Below are 14,667 nucleotides of genomic sequence, written 5' to 3'. Positions count from 1 at the left end.
GGGCGGCCCACTAGACGTTCAGTTCGGTTCGTCGAACTGGGGCCCAACTGAGACAAGGGCCTCATAATTTAGGAAAAACCTGCAACTATAATACACAAAGTGTCATTTGTTTCAGCGGTAAAGTGATGTGACTTACTAGATATCGTTTCCGCGTTCGACTCTTATGAGGGACTTTTTTTCCCTTTGTTTGGTTTGTGGTTCGTGGGCCTCACGCCCTCACTAGTCAGTGAGTCACCTCCATCTTTCTTTACATAATTAGCCTTCTTTTTTGAGTGACTTTTTTGAGTCACCTCCATCTTTCTTTCTTATGAGTGACTTTTTTTCGAGCAAAGATCCTCTCCATTTTCTTCTCTCCATTTTTTGTCCATTTCCTCTCACAATCCCATATTATATTAGTATTCCACATTTATCTCATCTATCACTTGCACCATTAGATCGTTGTAAAGTATAATCCGGACCGTTAAAAGGAAATGGAAGGAAATGGAGAGGAGAAGAAATGGAGAGAATCTAAATTGCTTTTTTTCCCTTTGTTTGGTTTGTGGCTTCGTGGGCCTCACGCCCTCACTAGTCAGTGAGTCACCTCCATCTTTCTTTACATAATTAGCCTTCTTTTTTGTTCTTTGTCATACTTTTAATTATCCCATTTTTCAGGTTAAAGAATAAGACGGTTTTACACATAAAACGGGTCATTTGTATAAAAAACATTATTCATTAATACTAAAAAATGAAATATCATTTTTTACTTAATAGGACCGTCTCACAGCGTAACACCGCCACATACAATGATTACTAGAATCACATCTCACAATATATTGAGGAAAATGTGATTGTTTCCCCCAATCCATCTAATATAAATAAATACGAGTATTCCTTTTATCTTATTTATTCGCCAAATCTCCTTAAATTAAATTATTATTATTTTTTCGCTTTTTTCTTACAATATCCACAAAGAAAAAACAATTAAAATAATAGTAGAATTGTAGAAATGAAAGAAGTATTTTTTTTAAACCAAAATCACAAAGATGATACTTGGGGCCTCAAAATAAAATTTCGAACAGGGCCTCTAAATTCTACGGGCCGCCCCTGCTTGTGGGCTTTTGTTTCGATCGGTCTTTTGAGTATGTATCTTAACAAAGTTGTCGCCTTTACCGTAACTAGTCGTTACCCGGGTGCGGGACCCAAGAATCCCTAAATTAAGCTACTGCTAGTAATCTGGGCATCGACTCACCACCAACACCAAATTTGGAATGTAGAAATGTTACCAGGGAGTAATCCTTTTGATATTTTATTGCTAGTAAATTGATTGTATTTACAATTCTCTCCACTGTCTCTTTATTCATCTTATACTTGCTGCCCTAATTGACAGGGACTTGCATGCTCAATTCCATAACGACAATGCTCAATTACAAACTTCGAATGAGATATAGATATGCTCGCAAGGGGTTATTGGTGCCCTTCAAATTTTATACCCCTAGCAGCAGGTGGATCTACAATCCTAGGAGGGCCATTACCCTTAGGCAATTGTTTAAGAAGATATTAAGGATTGACTTGCCAACATCTAAACATAGGATCAACCCAAGAAGCTACAGGCGTTGGCGTCAAGTCCGAGGGTATATGAAGAGCTTCAAGGGTAGGAGGCATGATATCACAGTAGCAACCATGCATCATATGGGAAGATACCGAGAGACTAAAAATAGTAAATGCCAAACATCTAGGCACACAATAAATTTGCAAATAAAAGAGAGAGTAGGGAATGATGGAGTGATTATGAATGGAAATGTAGAGTACTGACATTCCTCCTCAGTACAAGGATCAAGCCTTGCGTAATTTGCAAACGACCGGTCAGTGTTCTCAAGCTGTATCAATCTGTATTCACCCTTCGCAACACCTTTTTCACAGATATCCGGCTTGAAATCCGGTTCACAGCTGCCGTTCATATCATGTTGGGTCTATCAGAGAGTAACTCGGTGGTCAGTTACATACTGGCTTCTGACTGTCGTCGATACTGCAAATTCTGTTATACCCACATGCTCCGCTGTCTAAATCACCTCCATATGATACTGTCCTCGTATATATGTTATCAGGGTACGACTGAATCTTTATCGCTTTTTAAACATCTACGGACTTTAGCGGCTTTACATAAAAACTGGAAAAAAATAAAAGTGATGACGAGGACCCATTGGGCCAAAATAGTTTGAAATGGACCCTAAATCTCTAATTTGTTTGCTAAATAACCCCATTATCCAAAAAATTGGAATAAATGGGCTAATTCAATATAATAGCCAGAGGGCTCTTGTATTTTCTTGTTTTAATTCTGATTATGATATTGGGCTAATCTCTTATTGAACCGTCCTATGCTATATATGACGGTTCTATAGGAGAGTTGTGGTAAAGTAAAAAAAAACACACATTATCTGTGTTAGGGTTTGGTGACTTGAATCACACGTTATCTCACAGGAAGATGGTTCGCAGCAGAATCAGACGACGTAAGTCCGGCGAGAATGGAAAGAACAAATCACCACGGCAAAAGAATAAAAATAAGAATAAGAAGAATGATGTCGACGACACAAGGTACGTACGTTTATTTGTTCTTCATTAATTTAATTTTATCCCTCAATTATTGTTTGTGTTATTTGTATGAAATTCATAATAAATTTGGATTATAATGAAGGAACAAACATGAATGAGAGTACTCCATGAATGATTGCAGTTACGTGGCTGATGAGATGAATTCAGACTTGATAGCTGCAAGGACGAGATCAAGCAAAGCTAAGTCTGCTGTCTACAAGGAAAAAGCTCCGGTGGTTAAAATTACGATATATAGGCGAGATCCAAGACTTGGAGCTGCTAAAAGGGCTTTGGAGGAGGACATACTGTGCGTTTATTTCTTTCATATCCATTTCATTTCATTTATGATGATGATTAGCATGGATTATTTTATGACTTTGATTTGATCCGCAGGAGGAATACACCTGAACTTGATCCGGATTCGGATTCGGATTCGGATGATGAGTACCGTTTAGAGGACGTTTTCCATAAAGGATTCAAATCTGGTTTTAATTATGTTGATATGTTGGCTGAACTGAATGATTATTGTCGTAATGAGTTACCGGAAAGGTACGACCGTCCCAAACCTCTACTCTCCTTTCGTAATGGTAGATAGACTTAGCATGAACAATGTTATAAGACTTTTTCTTTGGGAATTGCAGTTGCTCAAAAAGGAATCCAACCGGGACTCTCCAACACATAATAATATATTCTTTGCACCACCCTCTTTATTGCAAAACAATCTTCTGTAACACTCGTAACTTCTAAGATTGTCTAACACCTAATAAATTTTGTAAAGACATTTGGTATTTCTTGGTCATTTAGCATGCCGTAGTGAATGCTACTACGGCTACATTGTTAGTTTGATCTCAGCATCGGAGGGTTAAGATCATAACGATAGATATGTTAATTTATGGTATTATTAGGGCTTGACCTCCTTTAATTGCTCCATCTAGCTACTTTCCTACTTTATTTACTTGCGAGTATTTCTTTACTATTTTCACATGCATGTGAGTTGGGTTTGTTCTTGAATATTGGACTTACATATAATATGGGTGTTGATTTGTGTTTGTTATGTTATTCTGTTACAATACATATACTAACAAGTATTCTTTCTGTCCTGGAATTTTAGAACTAAAGCCTGGAAGGAGCAATATCGTGCACAATTGAAAGACCATGATTTGAATGAGAAGGAGATCCTTGGTGAAAGTGATTATACTCTTGCATCACAAGCTGTGAAATTCTACAACCACAAACATGTTCGTATTTCTTATTGTCTTTTTCTTGTTAATATAGTTCGCTTTTCCGTCCATTAACGTACATTCTTAATTTGCTTTATTGGCAATATATGAGCTTTTGTTTTTATATGAGATCGAAATGCGATTAATTAATCAAGTAAGGAATAGTAAACAGTATAGACAATGAATTTCCTTTGTACCAAGCATCAGAATGTTGGACACGAATTGAAGTCTCTATAGCTGAATTACAAAAACATGTCTTAGCTTGGTTACATTTCATCTGAATAATCCAACATTTATTCTTTAGATAAGCATATCTTGTGTCTGTCATTTTATACCACCTTATTCTCGAAGATTTCTCAAAGATAGCAAGGTTGTGATGAAGCTTTTCAAAGGCACAATTTTCCCAAGGTTCGGAACACCAAGAGTAGTCATAAGTGATGGCGGATCTCATTTTCGCAAAAGTACTTTCAAAGCTCTACTTGAATCACATGGAGTGCGGCATAAAACCGCCCTTGCCTACCACCCTCAAACTAGTGGGCAAGTGGAGTTTTCTAACCGCCAAATTAAAGCCATCTTGGAGAATGTCACCAACAAGAGCCGGAAAGATTGGTCCCAAAAGCTCCCGGATGTCTTATGGGCATTGAGAACCGCCTTCAAGACACCCCTTGGCACCACCCCGTATAAGCTTGTGTACGGGAAAGCTTGCCATTTGCCAGTGGAGTTGGAGCACAAAGCTTGGTGGGCTCTTAAAGAAATGAATTTTGACTTTGATGCCGCCGGAGAAGTACGTTTTCTCCAAATGAATGAGCTTGAGGAATTGAGATTGGAGGCTTATGAGAGCTCCAAAATTTACAAGGACCAAACGAAAAAATGGCATGATGGGAAAATCATGAAGAAAGAGATAAGTGTTGGGGACCTTGTTCTCCTTTTTAATTCCAAAATCAAGGTGTTTCCGGGCAAGCTCAAATCAAGATGGTCCGGACCCTTTAAAGTGATGAAAATATTTCCTTATGGTGCTTTCGAGCTTTGGAGTGAAGAAGGAGGAACGTTTAGGGTCAATGGTCAAAGAATCAAGCGCTACTATGATGGTGACAACAAAGGTCCAATTGAAGTGCTCTATCTCGAGGAACCCCTCCTCGAGGAGAGAGCAAATTGAAACTCTTGAAAGTGAATTGGTTTGGTGGTGTTCCACAAGAACCACCATTTGTAAATAGCATGCATGTAGATAGAATTTGAGATACTTTGGATTGAATATTCTTGACGAAGTTGAATTTGAAGGTGGGACCCCTAGCCTCGCCCAAGATCCCGACACGAGCCGTCGGTTTGAAAGTTGAAAACTCGAAAAATGGGCAAGAATAGGACTTGGAAGTTTATTTTTGAGTATTAGAGGAAAAACGAGTTGAAAATGAGGTAGTGTAACTCCCTGCCGGTGGACCGGCAGCCGGTGCCCTCCACCGGTAGCGCGTTGAAAATTTTTGATAAAAATTTGAAGGAATTAAGCTGAGGAGAATCCCCTGCCGGCAGCCGGCCCACCGGCAGGGAGATCCATACCTTATGAAAATCAACGGAATGTGAAGGAGGATAATCCTCTACCGGCAGGCCGGCAGGCGGCCCCATCGGTAGAGGAACACTTGCTTAGCCAAAAAATGAAGGAAGCATTGAGAGAGGGATTCCCTACCGGCAGGCCGGCAGCCGGCCCACCGGTAGAGGATCGTTTATGTTGAAGAAAATTGGATAATTGAAGTAGAGGAGATTCCCTGCCGGTAGGCCGGCAACCGGCCCACCGGTAGGGAAATCACTGAAGATCTGAAAAAGGGTATAGGGGTTCGCTCTGCCGGTGGACCGGCAGCCGGTGCCTTCCACCGGCAGCGAGTTGAAATTCACAATGACGAGATTTAATTTTTGGAATTTTTGGGGCATATTCTCTGCCGGCAGGCCGGCCGCCGGTTCGCCAACCGGCAGGGAAACTTGTCTATATCACTAAGACTACCCGACACCCCTATTTTCCCCCATTCTAAAACCTAATTCCTTCTTCATTTTTCCTCCTTTTCTCCCTCATACCTTACCCCATTAACATCAAACTCACCCAAATCACCATCAAAACCCCTCCTCACCTCATCCTACTTCATTCCTTTCCTCCTCCTTCCCTTATAATCCTTCATTCCTTCATCAAAAATGGCAAACAAGAGGACAAAATCAGAAATGGCGGAAGCACAACGGTATTTGGTCGAGGCGGCGGCGAGTGACACTAACCCGGATCCCGACTTCCCGGATGTCGAGTTCGTCACACAAGAGCAAAAAGGTAAATTTATCTTGTTCAAAAATCGCCCCTTAACCCCGACTAAGTTCATTTGTAGACCGGCTATGAGAAATATGGGACTAGACGGAGAAACTTTTGAATTGTTTAAGGGTGTCGGTATGAAAGGCTTGTATGATTTGCACGAGGAAACTTATCCCCGCCTCACTTGGGAATTCCTTAGTAGTTTCCGTCTTGATAAGCACCGACAAACCCGTATGGTCGATCAAATACACTTCCGGTTGATGAACCGTGATCACACCTTGTCCCTTGGTAGACTATGCCGAATTTTCGGCCTCAACAATCCCCCAAAATTTAAGCCACCCGAGACCGCTCACTTTTCTAGAGTGTGGAAGGCCATTTCGGGATTGGATGACCAAACCGGCGTAAAAAGGCCGGAAATTGCGTGTCACAATGCCCCCATTCGCATTTGGCATCGTTTTGTAGGAGGTTCTATCTTTGCGACCCATGAGCCATGGGTTTTTCGGGTTACCGAATTGGAGATTTTGGGGTCTTACTTACTCACCACCCCGGCCCCCTATGAAATCAATGTGGGTCACCATTTGGCCCTCCACTTGCTAAAGCTTTCTAATTCGCCGGGGCAAAAAGTCCCTCTTCATGTGAGTGGGATAATAACCCGAATTGCTAAGAGCCTTGACCGCCCGGTGAACTTGAACAACTTGAGGTGGATCCGGGGGGAGACCTACATCACCAAAATTTGGTTAACAAAGAACCTCGAGTGGATTAAAACCAATCCTTTTGATGGGGTCGATTATTGGCAAGTGCAAAAGAAGAACTCCGTCCCAATTCCCAACGCCTCAAAATTCAAAATCAAGCCCGGAGAGGAATCCTACCTCCTTGAGATTGAGGAGGAGGCCGATGAGACCCAACCTCCCCCGACCAACCCCATCACCTATGGTCGTGACAACCGGAGGGAAACTCCATCCACTCTCCACTACTTCATGCCCTTCTTCCGACCGCCCACCTTCTAACCTCAACCTTGGGGGGGTAATTTCGGTGAAGGCTCTTCAAGCAACGCTCCTCCTCCCCCGCCTCCTATGCATGCCGATTTGGTCACTTTCATGAGTGATATGCGGTTGGGTTTGCAAACCGTCGCTACTGAGAGGAGAGGTATTGAACAAAGATTGGATCGGATTTACTATGACACCTCCGTGGGTCAATTTCCGATCTACGACGATTACATGAGGAGGAACTACGAGCATCCTTCCCACCTCCACCCTTCTTACTACCTTGAGCCGGATGGTGGCTACCACAAGGATGCGCGGTTTGTCTACGCCGACATCAATATCCGACCGGATTACTTTGCCGCCCCGGTTTTTCCCCCTCCCGCTTCTCAAGAGGAGGGGCATGATGCTCAATGGTTTGGAAGTACCCCCTCCATTTTCACCAACACCGAGGTTGGGAGTGCCTCCGGGACGGTCACGGGCGGCTTCATTGCGTCCGGCGGGGGTTTCGGCGACTCCACCGTTCCCATGAACACCGACGACTTCCTTAGGGAGTCCGAATTTGGAACGGTGGACGGGGATGATAATAATGATGATGATGATGATGACGGGGACCTTTAGTCCTAAACGGCCTCGCGTTTGGCCTATCTTTGCTCCCTTCCCAATCCAAATGTCAAGTATGTTTCCCAACAATCCAAACTTCTCATTCATATTTAAATTTTGTATGCATTTAGTTAGAAATTCATATAATTACATTCATATAGGATTGCATTAGATTTCAAATTTGTAATATATTGTCACATTTAGTTATTGCATTCATATAGTGTAGCTTGCATCGTATTTCAATATTGCATATAGGTTAGATCATGCATTGCATATTTATTTGAAAACCACAAAAAAATTTTGAAAAACCAAAAATCAACAAAAACACGTATTTCATTTTCGAATTTCCTCCACACATTTATTTCCATTGGAAATATGTAAATAAATAAGTGTGGGGAGGAAATCCCGCTCATTTAAAAATACAAAAACATGTTATTTCTTTTCAAATATTCAAAAAACCCAAAAACAAGTTCTTTTAATTCTCCAACTTGCCCTCCCATGTAAATGAATAAGTGTGGGGAGGACCTAAAAAAAACCAAAAACATGCATTTTAATTTCCAAAAATCAAAAATACCAAAAATATGTCACTTTTATTTTCTAAAATTTCAAAAACCCCAAAAATATGTTCCTTTCATTTACCCTTTCTCTCCCTATACTTTGTTCCATTGAGGACAATGTAAATTTCAAGTGTGAGGAGGAAAATATCCACTTTGTGAATATTTGTTTATATTTGTTTATACCTTTAAATTTGATAAAAAAAATTCAAAAAAAAATGCCTAAAAATTGAAAATTTTCAAAATTCCAAAAACATTGCATTGTATATATATGTTGTTTGTTGACTAACCTTTGGCATAGACATCGACCATTCGAGGCAAAAAGGAGCTAGAAGACGCTTGGTAAACTCGTTCTAATCTCTTACTCCTTTACCGTTCTTTCTTTTTATCTCTTGAATATACGAAGGAGAATGGGATTTTTGTGCCTTGGATGTTCCCTTGGGGAACTTTGGTTGTTGGTGTTGATGTGCTGCTAGGATTAGTCAATATTGTTGCATGTTTACTTTATATTCTTTTCCATTTCTCGCATGCATTTGTTTCTCGTGTATATATATGTTGTGTTCCCTTCTTGTTGCATTGAGTTTGTACATAAATTTTTGAACAAAATTTGGTCTAGGAAGGGAGTATGATACCCTCTATGATGATATTGTCTAGGTCGTGTCTTTCCCCTCTTGGTGGCTTGCACCTTGTGACCTCCTTGTTAGAGTGTTTGCTTGCAAATACCCGGGAAATGAGGCTAGACCGGAAAGTTTTGACCACCTTGTGAGACCAAGACCGTAGACTAGGCCTAGATTTCGACATAGCTACTCAAAGGTGAGGATAGAACCTCCTTGGGATCGGTACATCCATACCCAGTCCCCCTTTAGGTGTGAGTAGGCTCCTTGCGTGGCATGTTACATCACGACGCACAAGCATGGCTGTAACACCCCCATATTCAGAGGAGCCTTAACTTGGTCTTCCTTAGGATATAAGGGCATTACCATCTCGGTTGCCCGAGGATAGCAATATTCAAATGTCGATAAAAAACTATTAAGATTTATTACAAGTGATTTAAACCAAAATACAATATAAAGGTACAACTCAAAGACTATTCACTAAAACCGTCATATCTCGTGAGGACTCATCCCTGCCCGGACTCCAGCTATCAACAACATCAACACCTGCTAAGACCGACTGCTCACCATAGGGGATCACGGCAGACACATAACAAACAAACAACCACACAAGGTCGATGCATCGAGATACGACGCAAAGAATAACGACTACAACTATCAACACAATACGATGTTAACGGTCTTACATACAATCACAACAAACCAACATCTCACATCGATCGTCCACCGGACCGATCCCCGCCGATGGGGGACCGCAGCCGTACCCACCAAATCCCCGCTCATCCTACTGAGCGATAACCATGTCCATTAATGTGCACAACCCCTTCGGTGGCGGGTTCCACGAAGGCGAAACTAGGGCGTGAAGCCACTCCCGCAAGTGACCCCACTCAGCCGAGGCCACGCCTCGCGAACCATAGACAACGATCACAACCATAATCACAATACCATTACTATATCAAACCAACAAACACAACACAACAACCAACTGACACGCTAGACCATCTACAGAAACTGAGTAGGCGAACCTACCTTTAAGCCATCGCAACCAATCCATGCCGACGTGACAACATGTCCAATGACCAAGCAACGCCTACAACCGAGTACCATCATCTATTACTTACAGGCAAACCCTAACTAAAGAACAAGGACACGGATGATGATTATGACATACCTATTGGGAGAAAGCTCAAGAAGAGACCGCTACCCGACACAAGTGACGCCCTCCTAAGGTTCATGGATCTTCAAAAAGGCTTCCATGGAGGTTTTGAGGTGAAGAGGAGGAAAGAGGCGATCGAATGATAGAAGGAAAGTGGCGGAAGTGACTTGCGGATTTAACAAAATGCGATATAAAACCCTCGTTGAAAACTGGGTACTCGATCGAGTACCCAACATACTCGATCGAGTAGCCCCTACTCGATCGAGTAACCTAGCTACTCGATCGAGTAGCCTCTACTCTATCAAGTACCACTCTTAACACGCAACCCAAGATGACTTCAAAGACTTACTTCTAAGACTATTCCCGCTCCCAAGGTCACCAACGCTGGTCAAGGGGTCCCTAAAAGGACGGGTATTACAGTCTTCCCCCTTAAAAAGAACTTCGTCCCCGAAGTTCAACTCACCTCTCCCGCTCATGACACGGAACCAACACGATCTCACCAAGCTTCTTGGCCAAACCATTACCTTTTGGAAATACCATCCCCCCATGTCATCATCATCACCGTCCACACTTATACCTATCGATTCTTACCACTATCATGCAAGCGTTATCGCCGTCAACCGTTATTCTATATATATATATATATAACATTTGACTCGCAATGCGAATCGCCACTCACGATCCCAAACGCAAGAACAACTATCAAACTATCAATCTAGAACATGTCTCATATTAACTTTCATGTGGTACAACTAATGCCACCATGTTACTTGGCAACGTGATTCAAATACGATTCATCGCACTATAACTATTTCTTCATGATCGTCTCTTGAAACATACAACCACATTCACTTTAAAGAACTAAAGTAATCCGTTATACTTCAGAATTTTTTTTTTTTTTTTTTTTTTTGTAATTAAAGCAAAACAAAATACCAACAACACTATGAACAAGCAAAACATTATTCAAAAACAACCTTTTTATTTCGCGACATTACTCTTCCCCTCTAAAAAGGAACTTCGTCCCCGAAGTTCACTACCCAATTTCAACGCATATTACTTATCATCTAATTCAAGACATGGGTTAAAGCATATTATTTATTGTAGACATTACTCGTTAAGCACAAACTCGTTAAATTAGAATTCATACACAAGCCACCGGAATAATTAGCCGCCGTCTAGCGGGCACGTTAAAATGGTATGCACAAACATGTGAGAAGATTTAATTCTGGTAATGGGATGAGGACAAGGCGTATGCAGCATTTAAGCAAAATAATCTATTACCGGTTTATTAATTGGTAACAATATGCATAGAAAACTCAAGCACGACTTCCAACATAGAGAATTAATGGTTCACAGGTGTAACTACGCACTAATAGCCACATTAAACATTAAACTTGCAATTATAAAACAATTGAACATTTTAAATTTTTTTTTTTTTTTTTTTTTTTTTTTTTGAAAACCTCCTGCAACAGTGCTACTCGATCGAGTAACTAGCGATACTCGATCTAGTGCCATGCTACTCGATCGAGTGGCCTACAGGTCAGAAACTTTTTCCTCCTTCCTTCCTGCAACTACTCGATAGAGTACGAGGTACTCTGTCGAGTACCTACAGGTCAAGGTGTTTTATAAAACCTGTCGTAAATCACGTACATGCACATCTTTGTCACATAAAGATCGAGTCGGGACGACTCCCCCGACTTCTAACATCCTGCAACAAGTCAAAGTATCAAATCCGGCCTTATGGCCAACAATACAAGTCTAACAAAGTCTCAATAAAACAACTACTAAAGTCTAGCAACGATACCAACACCTGAAACCAACTACCACTAACAAAGACAAGTACAAGGAGTATCACTCCTCCTGCTGCTGCTGCTGCTGCTGCTGCTCAAACATCACCTCATCATCACCACCACCAGAAGTACCTGCTCCCGATGATCCGATCCCCGCATCCACTCCTGCTCCTGCTCCTGGGCCCACGTACCATGGAGTCAAGCCACCGTAAGGGAAGGACTGAGGTGCCCCCCACGTCGACTGATCCACCCCGTAGGAATGGAAAACCCCTGAGTAGTCCCCAACTCCACTCCACCAAACTGGATGCGGTCCCTCGGTCCCTATCCCCTGAGCGTACGCCATCTCGTGCATGTTCCGGAGTGTCAAGGTAGACGACACTCTATCTGCCAAGTAGCTGGACCGCGTCTCCGGGGTGTCGAGGTAAGGGTAGCACGAAAAAGGATGATGCTGCTTTGTGGGCGCTCGGGTCGCGCCTAGTCTCCGAGGCCCTCTCCCTCACTCGACGGGGTCCCCTCCCCACTCTGGGTCTCTCCACCACCTCAACTCCCGCATTCTCGCCCTTCGTCGGCTCCGGCATCTCCTCGAGGATGGTGACGTCGATGAGATAGGTCGTAGGCGGCGGGGTCTGTCATCATCCTCCCTCCTCCTCATCGTCGGAGTCCACCGTCACTACCGTCGGCTCCAAGGGCTCCGTGGGTGGGAGGTGCTCGGAGAGCCGGAATCTTCATCCAACTCATGCCCCACACCCTCCACGCTAGGCTACCGTCAACCAAGGTCCTCAACCATTTCAGGTCGAGATAGTAGTCACGATCCATGGTAGGCTTTGGGGTAACTAGAGGCACGTACTCGAAGAAGCCTCAAAAGAGGTTAGCTTTTCAGCTAACCGAGTGGCAATAGCGCCACAACTCATGTACCGGGAAGAGGAAGAAGCCATCAAGGCAAGGGCAAGACAAACTATAGAAGGAGCATTAAAGACCACTTTTCTCGGCCCGCTCCGGTTGAGGTAAGACATCGAAGTAAGACCTCATGATTATTCAATTTCTTCGATATCCTTTTCGTCATAGAGGAGGTTCGAAAGAGAACGGAGAAAGATCCTCAAGGTAATATCTTGAACGTCATTAATCAAAGCATGTTGCTCGAGGTGGGAGCTTGCTTCCCGTCAAGCAAGGCATTAGGCGCGGACGCCGCACTCACTGGAATATCGGTGATGGAGTCCTTGGGAGGCTTGGCCAACCCAAGGTGAGAGGCAAACAGATCCATAGTCAGTAAAATCGGTATTCATTAATCTAAACTCAACAGTCTGGCCCGCTGAGTCATAGCTAAAAGAGCTCATGAACTCCAAGGTAAGAAAAGGGTAAGTATGCTTCCTCAGCCTATACAAACCCGTGAAACCCAAGGTCTCGAATATGGCCTCCTTTCCTTTTTAGACCATGAGATGTTCATTTATATGCATATTTTGAAACAACAAGTTGCATTCCGTTTTTTTTTTAGCCTCACATTGCCAAATAAGCCTAATTTTTCGACCCTTTAGACTAGGACCGATTTTGTTTACCCCTTTTGAGCCTTGACCTTTCATTTGATACCTACGATACTAACTACAACCCAAAAACAACCGACCTTGATCAAGAAAGTTGTCTATGAGTGTTGGTAGTATGAAGCTAGGGGATTTGAATCTTGGTTTAGTGGATGTGCACAATCCACTTGAGTCGGAATGATGGTTTAGTTTGGTTTGCTTTGAATAAAGAGGTTTTGAAAAAGAAAAGAAAAAGAAAATAGAAAAGGAGAAAAATATAATGAAAAAAAAAAAAAAAAAAAAAATTGCACAATTACTTTGTTTGATGAGAAAAAGCCAAGCAACACTCCTTCATCAATGGAGTAGAAAAAGGCGTTGCAAGAATAAAAGGGGACTTGATGTTTTTCCTAAGTGAGTCGGGTTTACACATTTTTTGCTCGATTTTGACAAGCCAATTTCTTGTTAGGGTGTAGACGTTACTCATTGGTTGTAATAAAAGTGGAAGAAGCGGAATTTTGACAACTACTTGATTTTAAACTCCAAATGATCCATAACGGTGCTTGCACCAATCCCGTTTCGACCCATCACCTAGCCCCGTTACAACCCTTGTTTCTTTTATGCATATTTTCCTTTTTTTTGCATCTCATTAATGGTCTTATAGGAGAAGATTCCATGTTAGATTGCGAGCATGTCTCACGAGTCGAGTAGATGAGTGATTTTGGTTACTTTTTGCACAAAAATCACCCGTTCCAAAAACAAAATGAGAGATTAGTGAAAATCGTGAGGAAGTCGGTAATCTTGGTCCCCTTAGTCATGGGTCAATTCGGTTGAATCTTGAGTGTGTCATGTGATTCTCGAAGGTTAGGCTTTGCTTCCCCCTTTCCCGCCTTTGAATCTGTTTCTTAGGCATTTGGTTGTCATATTGAGGTTGCTTGAGCCACCATTAGGGCTTTGACACCCCGCCAAGACTATGAGACGGTATCTCCCGACCAAAGCCTTTAACTGTTCAAAGTAAAACGGCCGCTTAGATGAGGAAAGCGGTTTGACCTTTTTGTGATGCATCCTATATTTTGATTCATGCTTCATTGTTGGTTGTGTCAAAAATTTTGTAGCAAGACCCAACTTGCCTTGCAATAGGGCACTCTCCCCTCATGGGTGTCAAATTGTGAGTTGAAGGGGCGTTGAGTGCGCTAATACTCGATCGGTTTAGGTAGTAGCTTAGTTGAGTGATGCTTATATTGTGCACCCACTCTCCATATCTATTGTAGTAGGAACTTGTACGTCGATTTTGGGCTTACTCGAGGACGAGTAAGGTTTAAGTGTGGGGAGTTTGATATACGATTTATTTACACCTTATTTCCCTCTTTCTTTTATGCATTCCGGCTTA

The 14,667-nt window shown here is 42.3% G+C and overlaps 1 long non-coding RNA gene across 1 annotated transcript; it reads left to right on the top strand.

Moving 5' to 3' along the window:
* Positions 1-2,469: 2,469 nt before the first annotated feature.
* Positions 2,470-2,996, top strand: LOC141656254 (uncharacterized). The gene is made up of 3 exons (XR_012548449.1): positions 2,470-2,571; positions 2,711-2,875; positions 2,962-2,996. It is a non-coding gene; the product is annotated as an uncharacterized LOC141656254 (long non-coding RNA).
* The last annotated feature ends 11,671 nt before the right edge of the window (positions 2,997-14,667 follow it).

The sequence above is a fragment of the Silene latifolia genome, chromosome 5, assembly GCF_048544455.1.
Source record: "Silene latifolia isolate original U9 population chromosome 5, ASM4854445v1, whole genome shotgun sequence".
Lineage (NCBI taxonomy): Eukaryota > Viridiplantae > Streptophyta > Magnoliopsida > Caryophyllales > Caryophyllaceae > Silene > Silene latifolia.
Note: the sequence above shows the minus strand (reverse complement) of the source record. Positions and strands in the feature narration are given on the sequence as shown.